This window comes from Numenius arquata, chromosome 21 (genome assembly GCF_964106895.1).
Source record: "Numenius arquata chromosome 21, bNumArq3.hap1.1, whole genome shotgun sequence".
NCBI lineage: Eukaryota > Metazoa > Chordata > Aves > Charadriiformes > Scolopacidae > Numenius > Numenius arquata.
The window spans coordinates 496,201-512,147 of NC_133596.1; the positions used below are offsets into that span (position 1 = coordinate 496,201).

At 45.1% G+C, this 15,947-nt stretch overlaps 1 protein-coding gene across 3 annotated transcripts in view; it reads left to right on the plus strand.

Annotated features, from left to right (window-relative positions):
• The first annotated feature begins 140 nt into the window (after positions 1 to 140).
• EYA3 (EYA transcriptional coactivator and phosphatase 3) overlaps positions 141 to 15,947 on the plus strand; it is a 58,701-nt gene continuing 42,894 nt past the window's right edge. For 2 of the 3 annotated variants that reach the window (XM_074162217.1, XM_074162219.1), the window contains exon 1: positions 156 to 260. The gene's annotated coding sequence lies outside the window, so the exon portion shown is untranslated. Of the gene's footprint in view, positions 261 to 15,947 lie in introns of all 3 variants that reach the window. The other variant, XM_074162218.1, reaches the window with a different exon arrangement.

Here is a 15,947-nt window from a genome sequence, read left to right on the forward strand (position 1 = left end):
GCCCCCGCCCCCGCCCCCGCCCCCTCCCCTCCCCTCCCCTCCCCTCCCCTCCCCTCCCCTCCCCTCCCCTCCCCTCCCCTTCCTTCCCGCCGCCATCCCGCCCCCGCCTCAGGCACCTTCGGGCCGGCGCCGTCACTTCCGCCGCCGACCGCGCTGCTTCCGGGAGCGCTGCGGCGGGCGGGGGTGAGGAGGTGCGGGGCCGCCGCTGGCATGTCCGCTGCGGGACGCGCTCCCGGGCCCGGCTCCGGAGCCGCCTCTCGGTAAGAGCCCGCTGAGGGAGGACCGGCCGCGCGGCGCGGCCTCCCCAACCCTGAGCGCGCTTCTTCCTCCCGCGGAGCCGCCGGCGCCGCTCCCCGGCTTTGGGCCGGGCCGGGCCCCAGGGGGCCCTCGGGGGCGGAGGCGGTGGGGACGAGGCCTGTGTGAAGTGTGTGCTCCCGTCCCGTCCCCCTTCCGAAGATTAGTCCGAGGAGGGGCTGCTGGCGGCGGCCGCGGCAGGAGCGGTGGGGCCGGGCCGGGCCGGCCCCCGGGCTCAACGCCCCGGGGACCGCTGGCCCCACAGTGCGGCGGGGCCCCGGCCCGCGGGGTGTGCCCAGCAGTCTCGGTGCCTCTGCCGCTGCTGCCCGTCCTCGGAAGAGCTGGGAAACAGCCAAAAGGTGCAGAAAGGCACTAACTCCCTTAGCTTAGCTGAGATAATGAGGAGTGGCTTGGGGGGCGTGACCAGTGAAAAGGACTCTCTGGGTGGTTGGGGACCGACGTGCCCAGGCCTTAGTGGGCCAGTGACAGGGCCAGCTGCAGTCGGTAGCCTCGGTACAGGGCAGCCCTGCTCCTGCTGTGCTGGCTTTGTGAGGAGACAGTTCCACATACCTGCACTTTGTAGTCCTTGGATGGGTTTAGTGGCTCACACAGGCACTTGCATGGACAGGTCCAAGAGGATGCATTTGGGCTTGGCAGGGCCATGATCAGTTGGGCTTCACAAGCTGTGCTGGACCCAGATCGGCTCTGCTGGACGTTTCTGTTTTTGGGAGTGCTGCGCAGAGCTTTACATGGAGCAAGCTCAAGCACAGCTTGCCTTGTTAGTTTGGTTTCTCCACCACATGGTATGACTAAATTGTTTCCAGACTAGAGGTAGTCCTTGATGCAACGTAGCTGTAGTAATTCAGATGGAGCATCGTACAAAAAAGTCTCGGTGGACTTTGTTTTCAGTATGGAGGTAGTTCTACTTCAGCTTCTGTGATACACTTAATCTGTAGGATAGTAACTTCCAACTGGTAATTAAAAGTAAACCATACTGATTAAGATAAGATTTTTATTATTATCATTATCTGCCTCTGTTGTTTGGTTTCCTTCAATTTTGTTTGTTGCAGATTATCTTAACTTCCTGATACTGAGTAAGATAGGTTTTGTTGAAAATCATGGCAATTCATGTGCCTCAAGTCACTGTTTTCATAATAAACTACTTTTAAAAATGCATGAAGATAGTGGCTTCCTCAGCCTGCAAAACCACTGACCTATCAGTCTGTACCTGTCACGTTTTGGGTTTCTTCATATCGCATCGTGGTGCGATACTTCTTACTTGTGCAGTTCTGCAGTCCAGTTTTTGCCATGCAAACAGTGATACGGGAGTACATTCTCACTGCTCTGTGTCCAAAGGGGAGCTAAGGTTCAGGTCTCACAGTTTCCATGCCTTAGAATTACTGCACAGTGTCTTTCTGCAGCTCTCACCTTCCTCTCAGCTCTTCCAGGCCACCTCAGCAGCAGTTGTGGCACCTTGGGAACGGTGTATTGTTGGGTTGTGTGATAAATTTGATTGAAAAACTGGGACTTCCTCATCACAAATGTATGCCGTAGCTGTAATAATTTTTGAGTAATTGGTGACTTTGAAAGGATTTATAGCATTTCAAAACTTTGTCCTGTAAATACCCAGATGTTGAATGAGTTTTAAATTGAGTATGTCAGAGTATACTTTATTACCATGTTTTGTGTTCACAGGTTGGAGTACCTTTACAGCAGATTAATGAATGATTTCCTAGCTTTCGTGTACCAAAGGGTGGTTATATATGACTAAACATAAAACTAGATGAAATATACTCAAATATTTTAATTGAATGAAAAACCTAGCAAGTAGTCTGTTCTCGTATGCAAGACAAGTTGTGCGTAAGCATTCGAGCCTAAAAGCAGATAATATATCATTGCGGACATGAGTAACTCAGTGCCTGTTTTCTTAGTTGTCAGAAGTGGGATTTTATTTTTCTCCTCCCTGCAATCCAGTGCTCTTTTTTTTTCCTTTTTTTTTTTTTCTCAAAGGTGTTCCTAGAAAATGGATGCTTGTTAAAACTTGTGCTGGGTCTGCAAAACCCTGTGATTGAAAAAGGAGCTGTCAGGATAGAGATGTACGGGTAAGCTTTGAGGCCTTAAATGGAATCATGTTGGGATTTAACCACTGGCATTTTCTGTACGGTCTCACACTCAGCGATGTCTACAGACAATGTACCCGCAGACAGCATTGTCCCTTACAGTGGCTCCTGAGTGTTTGTGTCACCTAAACCATGACCTGTGGCACACACTGGTTAGTCATAAGTTGAGGAAGGTCTTTTTCAGCTTTGTCTTGCTTTGTCTTATCCTTAACTTAGTCTCTTTCTTTCATCCTGATTTATCTGGAAGTTTTTCCTTTGATTGGTTAAAGGTCAGCAAAACAAGCATCTCCTCAGCAGTGGCCCCTCTCCAGCAGTGATTCAAGGATAGTTCATGTGGATGCTGTGACCAGAGGCACTCCAGTACCTGAGGGTGTAACTTCATCCTTTCTTCCTTCTTGCAGCTGCCTCTAGAGCTTCAGCGAAGGTGGTACTGCAAGGGCTCAGCTCTCCTAACGCGTTACTCAAACCCAATGTCTAGGAGAGAGCTGTGGGCAGAAGACGCAGCATGTCATGGCAGGCTCTTCAGTGTATGGTGTTATTTTGAGCCACACCAGTTACTGCTGTCTTGCCTTGTCCAGGTTATCACCGATCCATCCCATAACTCGTCAATATAACTAGAAAACAAGCTTTGTATTTAGAAAAATAATGTAGTATTGTGGTGAAGCTGATTTGGAACTTTTTCCATCTCTTAGATAAACTCTTGGGGTTAAAGGTATGGCTAGTCTGGTTTCAGAGGTCACTGAACAGTTCTTCAGTCGGCAGAAGATGAGTCTCTCCTGAGTTAAGACCCATTTACAGAGCTGTTCTTGCATCCCAGAAGCTTCCTGCTGAGCCTTGAAGTTTGTGGTGTTTGTGTTTGAATACTGATAGTCTTGTTTCTCTGAGAGTCACCAACTGGAACACAACATAAGGTATATTGCAGCTTTAAACCTTGGGTGATGGTTCGTATTTCTATAAATATCGTACTATCATACGTAATTCCATTTTGAACATTTTACAAACCAGTCTCATAGAAAAGACTAATTGTCTGTGATAATTTTTTTGCCCTATTCTATTTGAGAGAGCTTAAGAAATTCTTCCTTAAATATGATTGACTTAAGTTGATCAGGTAGGAAAAATGCATATTTGGGACTAGGATAGTTTGAAAAAGTAGGTGATTAATTATTCTTCAAATCAGAAAAGTGGCAGCTGTTTTTGACAGCACGTGGAAGTATTCTGAAGTAGGCTCGATAACTGTTTTCCTACCAAAATTTCCCCCTGCTGCTTTTTTGGTAAAGGCATAGTTGTTCTCCGGTTCCTATTGGGGGAAAATACTGCCACAGAAAGCAACCTCATCCATTCAAGGCTTTGAAGGTTAACATAGAAGTCTGGTCCCATTTGCAATATGTTTTGTTCAATACCTTTATAAGAGCTCTTGGAACTTCAGAAGTCATCGCCTTGAGTATTCTGTGTACTTTAAATCACCGTTTCCTGTCCATCCAGAACTCTTGGGGTATAGGGAAGGGAGCTGGCCTTTCTAGAAGATAAAGGGACTGAAAAATAACAGGGATGACTTTTTTTTCCTTCGTTAGCTTGGCTGGTATTCTGGAGAAGTATAAAGACATGTGAGCTTTAGTTTTTCTTTTTCTACTGTATCATTTCATTTTTCTATGAAGTAGTTATCTCTCATGCCAAGCCTGCTGCTACATTGACCTTTCTGGATATGAGAAAAAAATAATTCTTCTGGCTTTAAAAAAAAAAAAAAGTTACAAAATTCTCACTCTTGCCTGACCTGAAGAAATCCAGAAAGTCCCCATGAGTCAATGATGCCACTGCTGTCAGCATTTTAAAATAAGATAGCAAAAGTAGTTTGACAATTCTCTGAATTACTAATCTGTGTAGTAGCTTTCTAGGACCTAAAGAATTTAACTTTATGCTGAAGAAAAACCAGCACCAAGTTCTGGAGTAAGTTTCTCTAGTCTCTGAATGAAATTACTGTTTTTGTGGATGCTTTTACAATAAACAGATATAATTGGTCTTTACTGGAAGTGTTAGTTCAGTGAGAACTACTACCAGTGTAAGAATCCAGTGTAAGTCATGCAGCTTCTTTTTCCAGTGAGGGAAGTAAAAAGTGGAGTAGCTGAAGAGAGTTTTTGGCATATTCCATTGGCTGGGATAGGCCTATGTCAAAGAACACAGCCCTTTGGGGAAATTCTTGATGTTGACTGGTTTTGGAGCTAAAAGGCAGCAGAAAATACCATGGATTGTTCTTTCTCAAAGGTTCCCTGTTACATATGGTAAGTAAGAAGATAGTAATTCCTTGGGCTCTCGTTTAGCCTGAAGGCATGTGTCGTCCTGCTGGTTCTGGAGTCACCAGCCTGGGCCCCTGGCTGCCCAGGGGATGGGCACACAGTCACAGGGACAGGGCCACCAGGGCTCCGGGAGCTGCAAAAATGAGTTGTGCCTGCATTCCTTCCCAGTTGCAGTTGTCAAATGAAACTGATTGTAACTTAACGGAGTGTAGGATTAAACAGTCTTTGATTATAGCTGCAGTGGTTTGTATAATGTGATTCACTTTGCAATTGGTGTCAGCTAAAATTAAAATGCACAATATTATCCCTTGCCACAACTCAACCAATTGCAAATTACAAACTTGGTAAAACAATGACCTGGTCATTCATCTGCCCATATGCATTTTGTGTTCTAGATTTTCTGCAAACATCAGAAACTTCAGAACACACAGCGCTGTTTTTGCTAGGATTTATTTGTTGTCTGGTTAGGGATTAATTCTCTATGACAAGGTCTGAAGAAAATGTATTTGTAGCAATGAAGATATCTTCATGATCTTGTTTGCTTCCTCCTGGAAACAAGCAACATTTGCAAATACCAGAAGGTTAGAGGACCTGGTTTACATGGTGCCTGAAGCAGTATAATTAATTCCCTTTATTTTGTTGTTTGTTGGTTTTTTGTTTTGTTTGGTTTTGAGTATTGACCAGAGAAAACCACACACACGGTGTAGAAAGGTGCAAACACAAAGTTAGAGTCTCTTCTTGTGACTGCGGTTATGTAAACCGTGAAGTCTCATGCTTTTCTTTGTCTTGCCTCCTCTTTTTTTTTTTTTTTCCCTAAAAGCTGTAAGTCTGGAAATCCAATAAGTTTAAAAAAAAAAAAAAAAAAGACAAGAAGAAAACGAAAAAACTCCCCCAGAACCCCTTTGATGGCCTCGATGGCTCTCCATCAACTACTGTTGACTGTTCTGTTGCTCTTTGTAAGATGTGTACTTACTGTTTGGTTGAGACCCTTTGGACCAAAAGCAATCTCAGACAATGTTTCTTATGCTATTAAAAGGTCAGAGCTTTCCCGCTGTTTTTCCTTTGTCCGCGTCTTTGGTATGTGTCATCCTACTGCTTCAGGGACTTCAAATGATTTTTCTGTGCATGTAGCAGAAGTTGAACGTGCATTTGGTGGCCCTCTGGTGTTGCTGCTCGTGAATGAACCCAGAGGGTCACTAATTGCTGTAGTGAGCAGTAATCCAGGTTGGATTACTGAGTGCACTGCTTTGCTACGGTTAGAAGAAGACTTGGAAGGATGCAGGGAGCAAAAGCTTGCTTTCTCTGTAGTAAAGAAAAGGTTTCAAGTAGGACGAGTCCAAAGACTGAAAGCTTGTGTCACCACAATTTTGTTGACTAGAAGTGTATTTTTGTTTTCTGGAGAAGATAGTTGTTAATTGGAATGAGTCACTGTTTTCAGAAGTTAGTATATTTGAGTACTGTTGAACTGAAAATATTTTGTATGGGCTAAATATAAAGTTATGTAATGACTAGACCAGCAGTTAGATAATTCAAATAAATAATGGCATGAAAGAGAAAAAAAGAAATAAGAATAGATGGAAGGACAACAGGGCAGAGAGATCTGTTTTTCACCGTGAATGTTTTGTTTTCCTAGCTGCAATATCTTTTGGGGATCGTGTAGAAACTTAGTACTATTTTTGCGCATTTGAAAGTAGCTTTTTTTTCTGATTGTTCTAGTCTGGAGCATAGGTAAGCTAGAAGCACTCAAAATAAATAAAGTAACAACCCCTTCTCTTTAAAAAATTATGCAAGACATAGTCATGATCAGCTCAGAGGGTTCTTGGGTTGCATGTGAGTTGGTCACAGGTAGCACATGTTAATTATGATTCATACTGAAAGAGAATTTGGAGAAATAGGACCTGCAGGGTAGATTTTGAAAAAAAAAAAAAAGTTATCATGCATTTCTTTGTGAAAATTGTACCTAGCAGAGGTGATGCTTCCATTTGTGAGATGTTCATTTGAAACTTGACTGACCTCCCAAGAGCAGAGAGGGAAATGGATTTTGCCAGTGACCTGTAGCAAGAAGCAGCAAATCTTTTACCATCTACGTCTGCATTTCTTCGATACCCGTTGATAGTACTGTAATGCCAATTGTAAGTTTTGGGGTTGTAGAATTACAAATGGAACGTTTTCATTCTTGTTTTGGGTGATTCGTGACACAATAGTATTAATTAGTTGTAGATACTGTAACCATATCCATTATTGTAAATGTGACTAGAGATGTTCTTTTGATGGTGATTATGGGGCACTACCCCCACGGCTACACTCTCTGTGCTGTAACAGGCGTCTCTGAGACATGGTGGAAGGAGACCTTTCCAGGGCACTGGCTGTACTGGGGTAGGGTCTGTAGTGGGAGACGGGCACTGTGCATGAAGGATTTTTTTAAAGGGTAATAGCATTACAAATACTGGAAGAGAGAAGCACTGTTTGGTCTGTACGGGTGGAAATCCTAGACCTTAGATATACTACTAGGATTATACTGTCAACCCCTGGATCGGGGCAGTGATGGTGGTCAGGAGCGAGTAGGTAAGATCAGAGAAGCTGCAAGTTTGGGAGCATTGTAGTGGGAGAGTTCAGCTACTGGACGGAGACCAGTTCTGTGCCTCATCAGGAGGCGAGGTAGAGAGAGCACTTTTCTAATGCAATAAATGGCTGCTTTGTACTACAACCAAGTTTAAACTGACAAGAGAATTTCACTGAATTTCACTGAATTTTTTTTTAGAGTTGGAAGGGACCATATAGATCATCTAGTCCAACTCCCGAAGCTGCTTTTTGGAGTGTTGTGGTGTGTAGGACCTAATTTAAGCTAGTAGTGGGACAATTAAATATAACTTGAGTAGAAGGGGACAGCAGAAAAAATAAATCCAGCACATGGATATTCAATTTCAAGAAGTTAAAATACATAAAAAATTAAACAAGTAGCTTAAGAATCTCCCAAACCATGAAACAATCTGCCCCAAAAGTAAGCAGCCTACAGGGAACTTGGTGGTTGTTTAAAAAATACTGTGTCAGAAGCCAAGAGGCACAAGTACTTGGGAGGCCTGAGAGCAGACCTTGGTGGTAAAGCCTGAAGTAAGGAAGACATTGAATACCGCAGACTTTCCTGTGTCTGTTGATTTCTGGTCAGTTGATTGTCTGCCCTGCTCAGCACCTGACCAACGGTTTTCTTGGTCTTTTGCTGCCAGTGTGCTCACGGAAGCCCTATAAGCCCTTCTTGTTGCCCGTTGCATCCCTTGCCAGATTTGAGTTAGCCAAGCTTCTGATCTCTGCATGCTTCATCAGTTCTGGTGAATTCCTCACAGAGAATCACAGAATGGTTTGGGTTGGAAGGGACCTTAAAGACCACTCAGTTCCAACCCCCTGCCCTGGGCAGGGACACCTCCCGCCAGACCAGGTTGCTCCAAGCTCCATCCAATCTGGCCTTGAACCCCTCCAGGGATGGGGCAGCCACAGCTTCTCTGGGCAACCTGGGCCAGGCTCTCACCACCCTCACAGCAAAGGATTCCTTCCCCAGATCTCACCTCAATCTCCCCTCTTTCAGTGTCAAACCCTTCCCCCTTGTCCTGTGGCTCCCCTCCCTGATCCAGAGTCCCTCCCCAGCTTTCCTGGAGCCCCTTGAGGGACTGGAAGGGGCTCTAAGGTCTCCCCAGAGCCTTCTCTTCTCCAGGCTGAACCCTTCCCCCCCCCCCCAACTCTCTCAGCCTGTCCTCACAGCAGAGGGGCTCCAGCCCTCCCAGCATCTCCGTGACCTCCTCTGGCCCTGCTCCAACAGCTCCATGTCCTTCTGATGTTGGTGGCCCCAGAGCTGGAGGCAGCACTGCAGGGAGGTCTCCCCAGAGTGGAGCAGAGGAGCAGAATCCCCCCCACTGTCGGCCTGATGGCCACGCTGCTGGGGATGCAGTCCAGGGTGCGGGTCGTTTCTGGGCTCCAGTGCATGTTACTGGGGCGTGTGGAGCTTCTCATCCACCAACGCCCCCAAGTCCTTCTCCTCAGGGCTGCTCTCCAGCCATCCTCCACCCAGCCTGGATTTGGATTCGGGTTTGCCCTCACCCAGGTGCAGGACCTTGCACTTGGCCTGGTTGAACTTCATAAGGTTCACACAGGCCCACCTCTCCAGCCTGTCCAGGTCCCTCTGGATGGCATCCCTTCCCTCCAGCATGTTGACCATGCCACACAGCTTGGTGTTTTCAGCAAACTTGCTGAGGGTGTGCTCAATCCCACTGTCCATGTTGCCAACAAAATGTTAAACAGCACTGCTCCCCATACTGACTCCTAAGGAACACCACTTGTCTCTGGTTTCCACTGTATCACGTGTCTGATCTTTGTTTGACCTCCCATATGCTTCGTTTTTGAGCTTTGTCAGAAGTTCACTGTCCATTCAAACAAATGTTCTGCATCTGCTCATTTTCCTGCATTTTGGGATGCACTGTTCTTGGGGGAAGCTGTCCTTGAGGATCAGCTATCAATGTGGGCTGCGTTGCTCCTTCAGGCCCTCCCATATTACCGTACCTGCCAGATCAGTCTCCTGAACAAACTGGAATCTGGCTATTCATTCTGTTACTTGTCATCTTCACTTCTGGGATCTTGAACTTTTACAATGTCACATCACTACATAAAAAAATCATCTTTGATGCATTGAGAAACCTGGCTTTTGTTCGCCCCACCACATTGCTCTGAGAGCGGATATTGGGTGGTTAAAGTTCCTCTTGCAAACGGTGGTCTGTGATCACCGGGTTTCTTCAACTCTTTAGAGAGGGCTTCATTCACTTCTCGACAGAGGATCTGTAGTGGACATCTACCACAATATTCCACTTTTTTGACTACCCTTATTCTGGCTGTGCAAGAGGTCTGTACATTGTCCCATAGCAGAGCTGGTTTGTCTGAGACTTTTTGTCCCCTACTTAATGGTCTTCCCCAACAAACCTAGTTGAAAGCCCTCTAACTTGATTAGCAAGCCCAGGGAGGACAGTGCTTAGTGGTCACTTCAAAGGCTGGAGAAGAGACAGCACTGTAGTACACTTCATGTTCGTGCTTAGGTTGGTTCTGTCCGGCGTTTTTGTCTCTGATCAAGAGAAATGAATGACCAGGGAAATCTCCAAGTTATTGATACTACTGAAATTTTCAGTCATATAAAGCCACACCAAAGGCAGAAGAATGTCGCCGAGCTGAGGGATCAAAAAGGTGGCAGAAGAGCTTCAGTGTAGATGATTTTATGAGAAATTGAGGTAATCAGCATAAATATGGTTTAGATTGCTTTCCCTAAATTAAGAGTAATTCATGTAGGGAAAAGACAAACTAAACCATATCTACATACGGCTGAACTCGGGACAGGCAGTTACGACTCCAGGAGGAGAACCTGAGGATGGTAACGGTCTGTTGAAATGATTACTCGGTGTCAACGGCAGCCAAACAAAAAGCCAAGGGTGTTGGCTGTCATTAGGAAGGGTGTTGAAAACAAGAGAGATGTTGTTTTACTGCTCTGTGGTAAAGCTGTGGTTGCAGCCACATCTCATGTTCTACGTGCGGTTCTGGTTGCTGCGTCTCAAGAGGGGAGCAGGAGTCATAGGGGATGGAACCTTACGGAGAGAAGCTGAAGCCTGGGACTGATTTGGAGAGAGAATGTAATCAAGGTGTACAGAATCCTGAAGGCAAGGGACATGCCGAAGGCGGAACTGCTCACCCAGTCCTGCCATACGAGGACTGAAGGCACTCAGAAACTCCGTGCTGTAAAACTGCCGAGAAATGGTATATGCGGCTGGTCGGGAGCTGCCAACCGCGGCCGGCTCAGGAGTGAGCAGGCAAAGTGGTGGGAAACAGGTCTGTGAGTGGCTGTGGAGGAGGCAGGTGTGTCCCCTCTGTGGTCCCACACTCGTGGCCGCTGGCAGGGCGTGCGGGGTGGGGAGGGGGGCCAGGCTCCCCCAGTCCCTGCCGCTGGCGCTGCTGGCGGAGCCAGCCCTGGGCTTGGGGTGTTTCTGTCCTCCCGCCTGCCTCTGCCAGCAGGACTGATGCTGTGTGAAGCAAATGGTGCAATAAATATGCTTAATTAAAAGCAGTGGCTCTTACTGAGCGGCTGAGTGTTAAACACCGTCATTTAAACTGTTTTCTTTTCTTCCCCAGTAAAAAATGTCAAATACCCAGCACTTTATTCTTTAATTTTTTTGAGCAGGTTACTCTAGCAACTGTTGTTGCTAAGACACAAATAGCTACAGATGTTCTCAGAACTGATTGCACCGTGATAAATACCATGGCTGCCTCTAATGCAAAATAACAAAAGAAATAAGTAAATTTACCATAGTCACAACCTTTTTAATAAAATCGTGGTGAAAGTTGAGTACTGAAACAGTTTCTTCCTAATAGAACTATAGACTTATGTCCTAGTAGCCCGTGGTGATAGCTGTATGACTTTTTGATGTGTGTTAGTGAAATCTTTTATTGAAAATAAAGTTTAGAGGTGCATAATGTAAATAATTCCTTTTTTGTGGTTAATATGATGCAGATTTGCTGTCTGATTGACAGAGGATTAAGAATTGCAGTCTTTTGTTCAGGAGATTTCCTAATCTATTTGAATGGGTTTGAAGTGGCTTCTAGAAATTAAAGGCAGTGTGCTCTGCTGTTTGAAAGTTTGTTTTAAAAAGCTTTTAAGACAAACAGCTTCCCCCTTCCCCTCCCCGCCTCCCCCCCCCCCCCGGCTCCGGAGCTCCAGCTCTAGAGATTTGCCACCCGTTTATCGGTTATCTAAACACAAAAATGTATGCGAGCCTCAAGATACCGGGTATCATCATTTGTGGTCTTCGGGGGAAAAATCTGATGTCTCAGTGCAAGTTGAATCCTCACGAACAGAGGAGGTAATCGACTTTTCTACTTTTTCTTAAGTTTACAGAAATTACTGTGCTTTGTTTTGTAACTAAAAGGTTAATAGCAGTTTTGTGTTCTTGTGCCATGTGAGCTGTGCATGTTAGACCTATCCAGGAGAAATTGCTGACTTGTTTCTGGGCTCAGTGGGAGTTGTTTTTCCCGGATGAAGTCGTTATTTCCAAGTTTTCCTTTTGTGAAAACAGTTCTTTTCCCCATTAAAAATTTCCCTGCTGTGTTTCAAAATCAAATTTAACAGAATTGCATAAGAACTGGGAAACCAAGCTGCGTGTGTGTCATTATTCGAACAAAGTGAACTGCAGACAGCCTTAACTTCGATAACCTTTCAAGGGTTTAAAAATAATGTGAAAATTCCTATTAATGAAATAGGCATTGCTTCGGGTAAAACTATATTTGTATTACCACATTTAATTTCAGTAATTTTCTCAGTTTATAAATGCTGCACTTCTTTTTTTTCATTTTAAGATTATGAAATTTTAATCAAACGGTGATTTTTCAATGCTACAGGGCCGTGTTTACAGGCTTGTCATGGCCACTCATACCTTCAAAAATAGGGCATAAAATCTGCTTTCCCCGTAACTTTCAGAGTGTTTTATTCTGAGTCTTCCCCAGTTAACACAGGAGGGAAGAGAGAGCACGGCTAGAGAGCGGTAAACAATCCCGCGGATGTAACAGCAAAGGTTTATTCTTTGGTATTCTTCACGGTATTTTGCAAATATCCGTGTGTGTATCTGGGTGTGTGGGTGTGTGCGTGGAGAGTGAGGAAAAAGTGAAGAATAGCAGAGTATAAATCTTTGCTGTGAGATCCGCTGGGTTTGTTAAAGATAGGAAATCAGCAGATTGGTGTGTAGCACAGCTTTCATTCATTAACTCTATTCTGTTGTGGCTTTTTTTCTAAACGACTGCTCTCTGCTGCTGCAAAAGGAAAATAGTAGAGAACTGTACTTACAAAAGGTGGGGGTCTACAAAACAAAGCTCGAGATATGGTACCTTGAGGATGGATTTTAGAGGGAATTTTTAAGAATTGTTTTGGAGAGCAAGACTGTTGTCTAAGGTTTGTTGATAGTATTAGAAGTATTTGGGGCTATCACAGTGTGAAGTTGGAAACCCGACTTCCTTTTCCCTCTTACCCCATTTGTATTTTCAAACACCGGAGTAATGCACCTATTCTCATCTGCTTGGCCTGCATGGGTTGACTAGCAGATACTTAATGTGCAGCCTTAAATTGATATTTATAAATTAACTTGTGAGCACCATGGGAAGGAGATCATTCCTTGTGTTACTTGCAGGCCTCCTTGTGAAAGCCCATGATTTGTATTAAGTATTTAATTCTTTAATGGAGGAGGAAAGCTAGATGGGCCCTTCTTCTTCTGGGCCTTTCTTTGCATGTCACTGGAGTTGCATTAGCGTATTAAATACCGTGATTCCCTTTTCTTTGAAGTATCCTTAAAGTTTTTTGAGTTTGTATTCAAACTCACCAGATAGATGCCTGGGTATGTAAAAATGTTCTATTTACTCGCTTGTTTTGTTTACATCATTGTGATGCAACTTCATGAAGAATTGCCTTTATCATGTTTTTGCCTGAGGGAAAGAAAAATGAAGTTTAGTACCCAAATTTGTTCAATTCCTGACAGCTCCTTAAGAGGCTGCTTTGTGACACAAGCCAAACTAGGAGCCAGGCTGATGCAGTCATTTCTTGTGATCTTTAATCAAGCTGTTTAAAAATAAAATGGGAGATTCTTCAAAACTTTAGAGAATGCCTAGTTTTGCGAAACACTCATGAGAGATCCTGCAGGAGCAGGCAGCAGGCTGGGTTTGCTTGCTCGGTGTTGGCAGAATGCTAGTTTGGCTATGCTGAATTTGAAGTTGGAAATATTTCAGCTGCTTGGCTGATGAAATATTATCACAGTTGGATATGGGAATGCAGAGATATGGGAAGGATAAAATTGTAAAGAAACTTCCCTGAGGAACAAGGGGGTTCCACAGGGAAGCAAGTACACATGGGTGAGGGCACACCCAAATCCAAATCCAGGCTGGGTGGAGGATGGCTGGGGAGCAGCCCTGAGGAGAAGGACTTGGGGGCATTGGTGGATGAGAAGCTCCACACGCCCCAGTAACATGCACTGGAGCCCAGAAACGACCCGCACCCTGGACTGCATCCCCAGCAGCGTGGCCATCAGGTCGAGGGTGGGGGGGATTCTGCTCCTCTGCTCCACTCTGGGGAGACCTCCCTGCAGTGCTGCCTCCAGCTCTGGGGCCACCAACATCAGAAGGACATGGAGCTGTTGGAGCAGGGCCAGAGGAGGTCACGGAGATGCTGGGAGGGCTGGAGCCCCTCTGCTGTGAGGACAGGCTGAGAGAGTTGGGGGGGGAGGGGGGTTCAGCCTGGAGAAGAGAAGGCTTTGGGGAGACCTTAGAGCCCCTTCCAGTCCCTAAAGGGGCTCCAGGAAAGCTGGGGAGGGACTCTGGATCAGGGAGGGGAGCCACAGGACAAGGGGGAAGGGTTTGACACTGAAAGAGGGGAGATTGAGATGAGATCTGGGGAAGAAATTCTTTGCTGTGAGGGTGGTGAGAGCCTGGCCCAGGTTGCCCAGAGAAGCTGTGGCTGCCCCATCCCTGGAGGGGTTCAAGGCCAGGTTGGAGGGGGCTTGGAGCAACCTGGTCTGGCGGGAGGGCAGGGGGTTGGAACTGAGTGGTCTTTAAGGTCCCTTCCAACCCAAACCATTCTATGATATCCGTATGCCAGCTCACATTCTGATGTGGAGGGGCAGGTGTTGCTGCTGGTGTGGGAGATGACTGATAGTGTATTTTGCCTGAAGATTAAAACTTAATTTATAAACCATCGGAATAAAAAGCACTCAGTAGCTGTGCAGTACATAGTGTGTGTCTTCTCTGTTCACTTTTTGTATTTATTTCTTGGGATGTTTTAAATTAATTTTAAAAAAAAGGTGGGGGGTGGACCCACCACATCCCACTGTGCCAAGTTCCGCTCTTCTCTGAAAGAAGCGGTTTGTCACATGGTGAGTGGCCTGGAGTAAAAGCATATTGCAAGGAAAAGCCACGCTCTGGTTGGCAATGGCTTGGATCCCTTTGGCTGCACTCTCCGATCCTGCATGTGTGTAGCGTGGGATGCTTAGACTCTTCTGCTGCTGCTCAATTCATATATTCATTGCTATTCATGGTAAAGTGCTGGCCCTTGAGTAAATAAGGAGTGGAAATCACCATATAGATTACATTACTGTGCATACAAAACATTTATTTTAACTTTCTGTTTAATAAACGTAGTTTCATTACACTAAAGCATTGTTCTTAGGGAAATAGTGGCTATTTTAAAGTAACGTAAAACCATATTCAAACAGCTTTTTTTCTAAGCAGTATAATTACTGCCTGTTGCTTTTATCACAGTATCCTTGACTTTAATTATTTGCAGCTTGGGGGAAGAACTGTTCCTCAGCCAAAATTTTATATTCCAAGGCAATGCAGATGGGCTTGAAAAGAACAGAATGAAAGCAAATAGCAGCCTATCCTGATGCTAATAGCGGGGAGCTTTCAGAAATTATATCCATAGTATCTAGTCTGAGAGTCTGACCAAGCTAGAAATCGCGTTTTAGGATCTTTAAAACAGGATTTAGTGCAAGAAACTGTACATATCTTGCCAGGGCTTTTAGTAGGGAATTACTGGCATAGTGATCCTGTGCAGAACAGGAGGCAGGCAACTGATGTGTGTGATTCTGCAGTCCATTCCTTTGCTTTGATGCCTTCTGTTTTGGAGTTTAGATAACGTGTCTCCACAAATAGAGCAACCAAAATAAAACCATGTGCAGAACACCTATCCTTGATATTTTACGTTGTTGGTGTTCCGCGCAAGTTGGAATTAAACCAGGATGGGTTTCAAAACAAGTCTAGATTAAATAAAAAATCTTAATTCAGATATTACAAAATAATTTTCATCAGGTAAGTAATGACAACCACCCCATACTGGGAGAAAAGTGTAGTGTTTTGCTGGTTTTCAGAAGTATAGCACTTCATTCATTTTTCTGAATGTTTCTTTTGTTGCTGCAACTCATTTGCTGGCTCGTTGCATGCCTGCTTACATTTTGTACTGGGTTTCTCGTTCTCGAGCCCAGTGCCCCACGGAAATATTCTTACCGCTGGAATCTGCTTTTCAGACCTCCCTCTCAGGGGAAAAAAAAAAAAAAAAAAAAGAAATAGACATATAGATAGAGAAAGTGACCGAACCCCAGCTGCCCCCAAAGCTGTTAATCACCGATGTCTCTCTGCGAGGCCAGAGGCGCCAGTGCCCGCTGGGGAGCTGTGCGGTGCCTGGGCC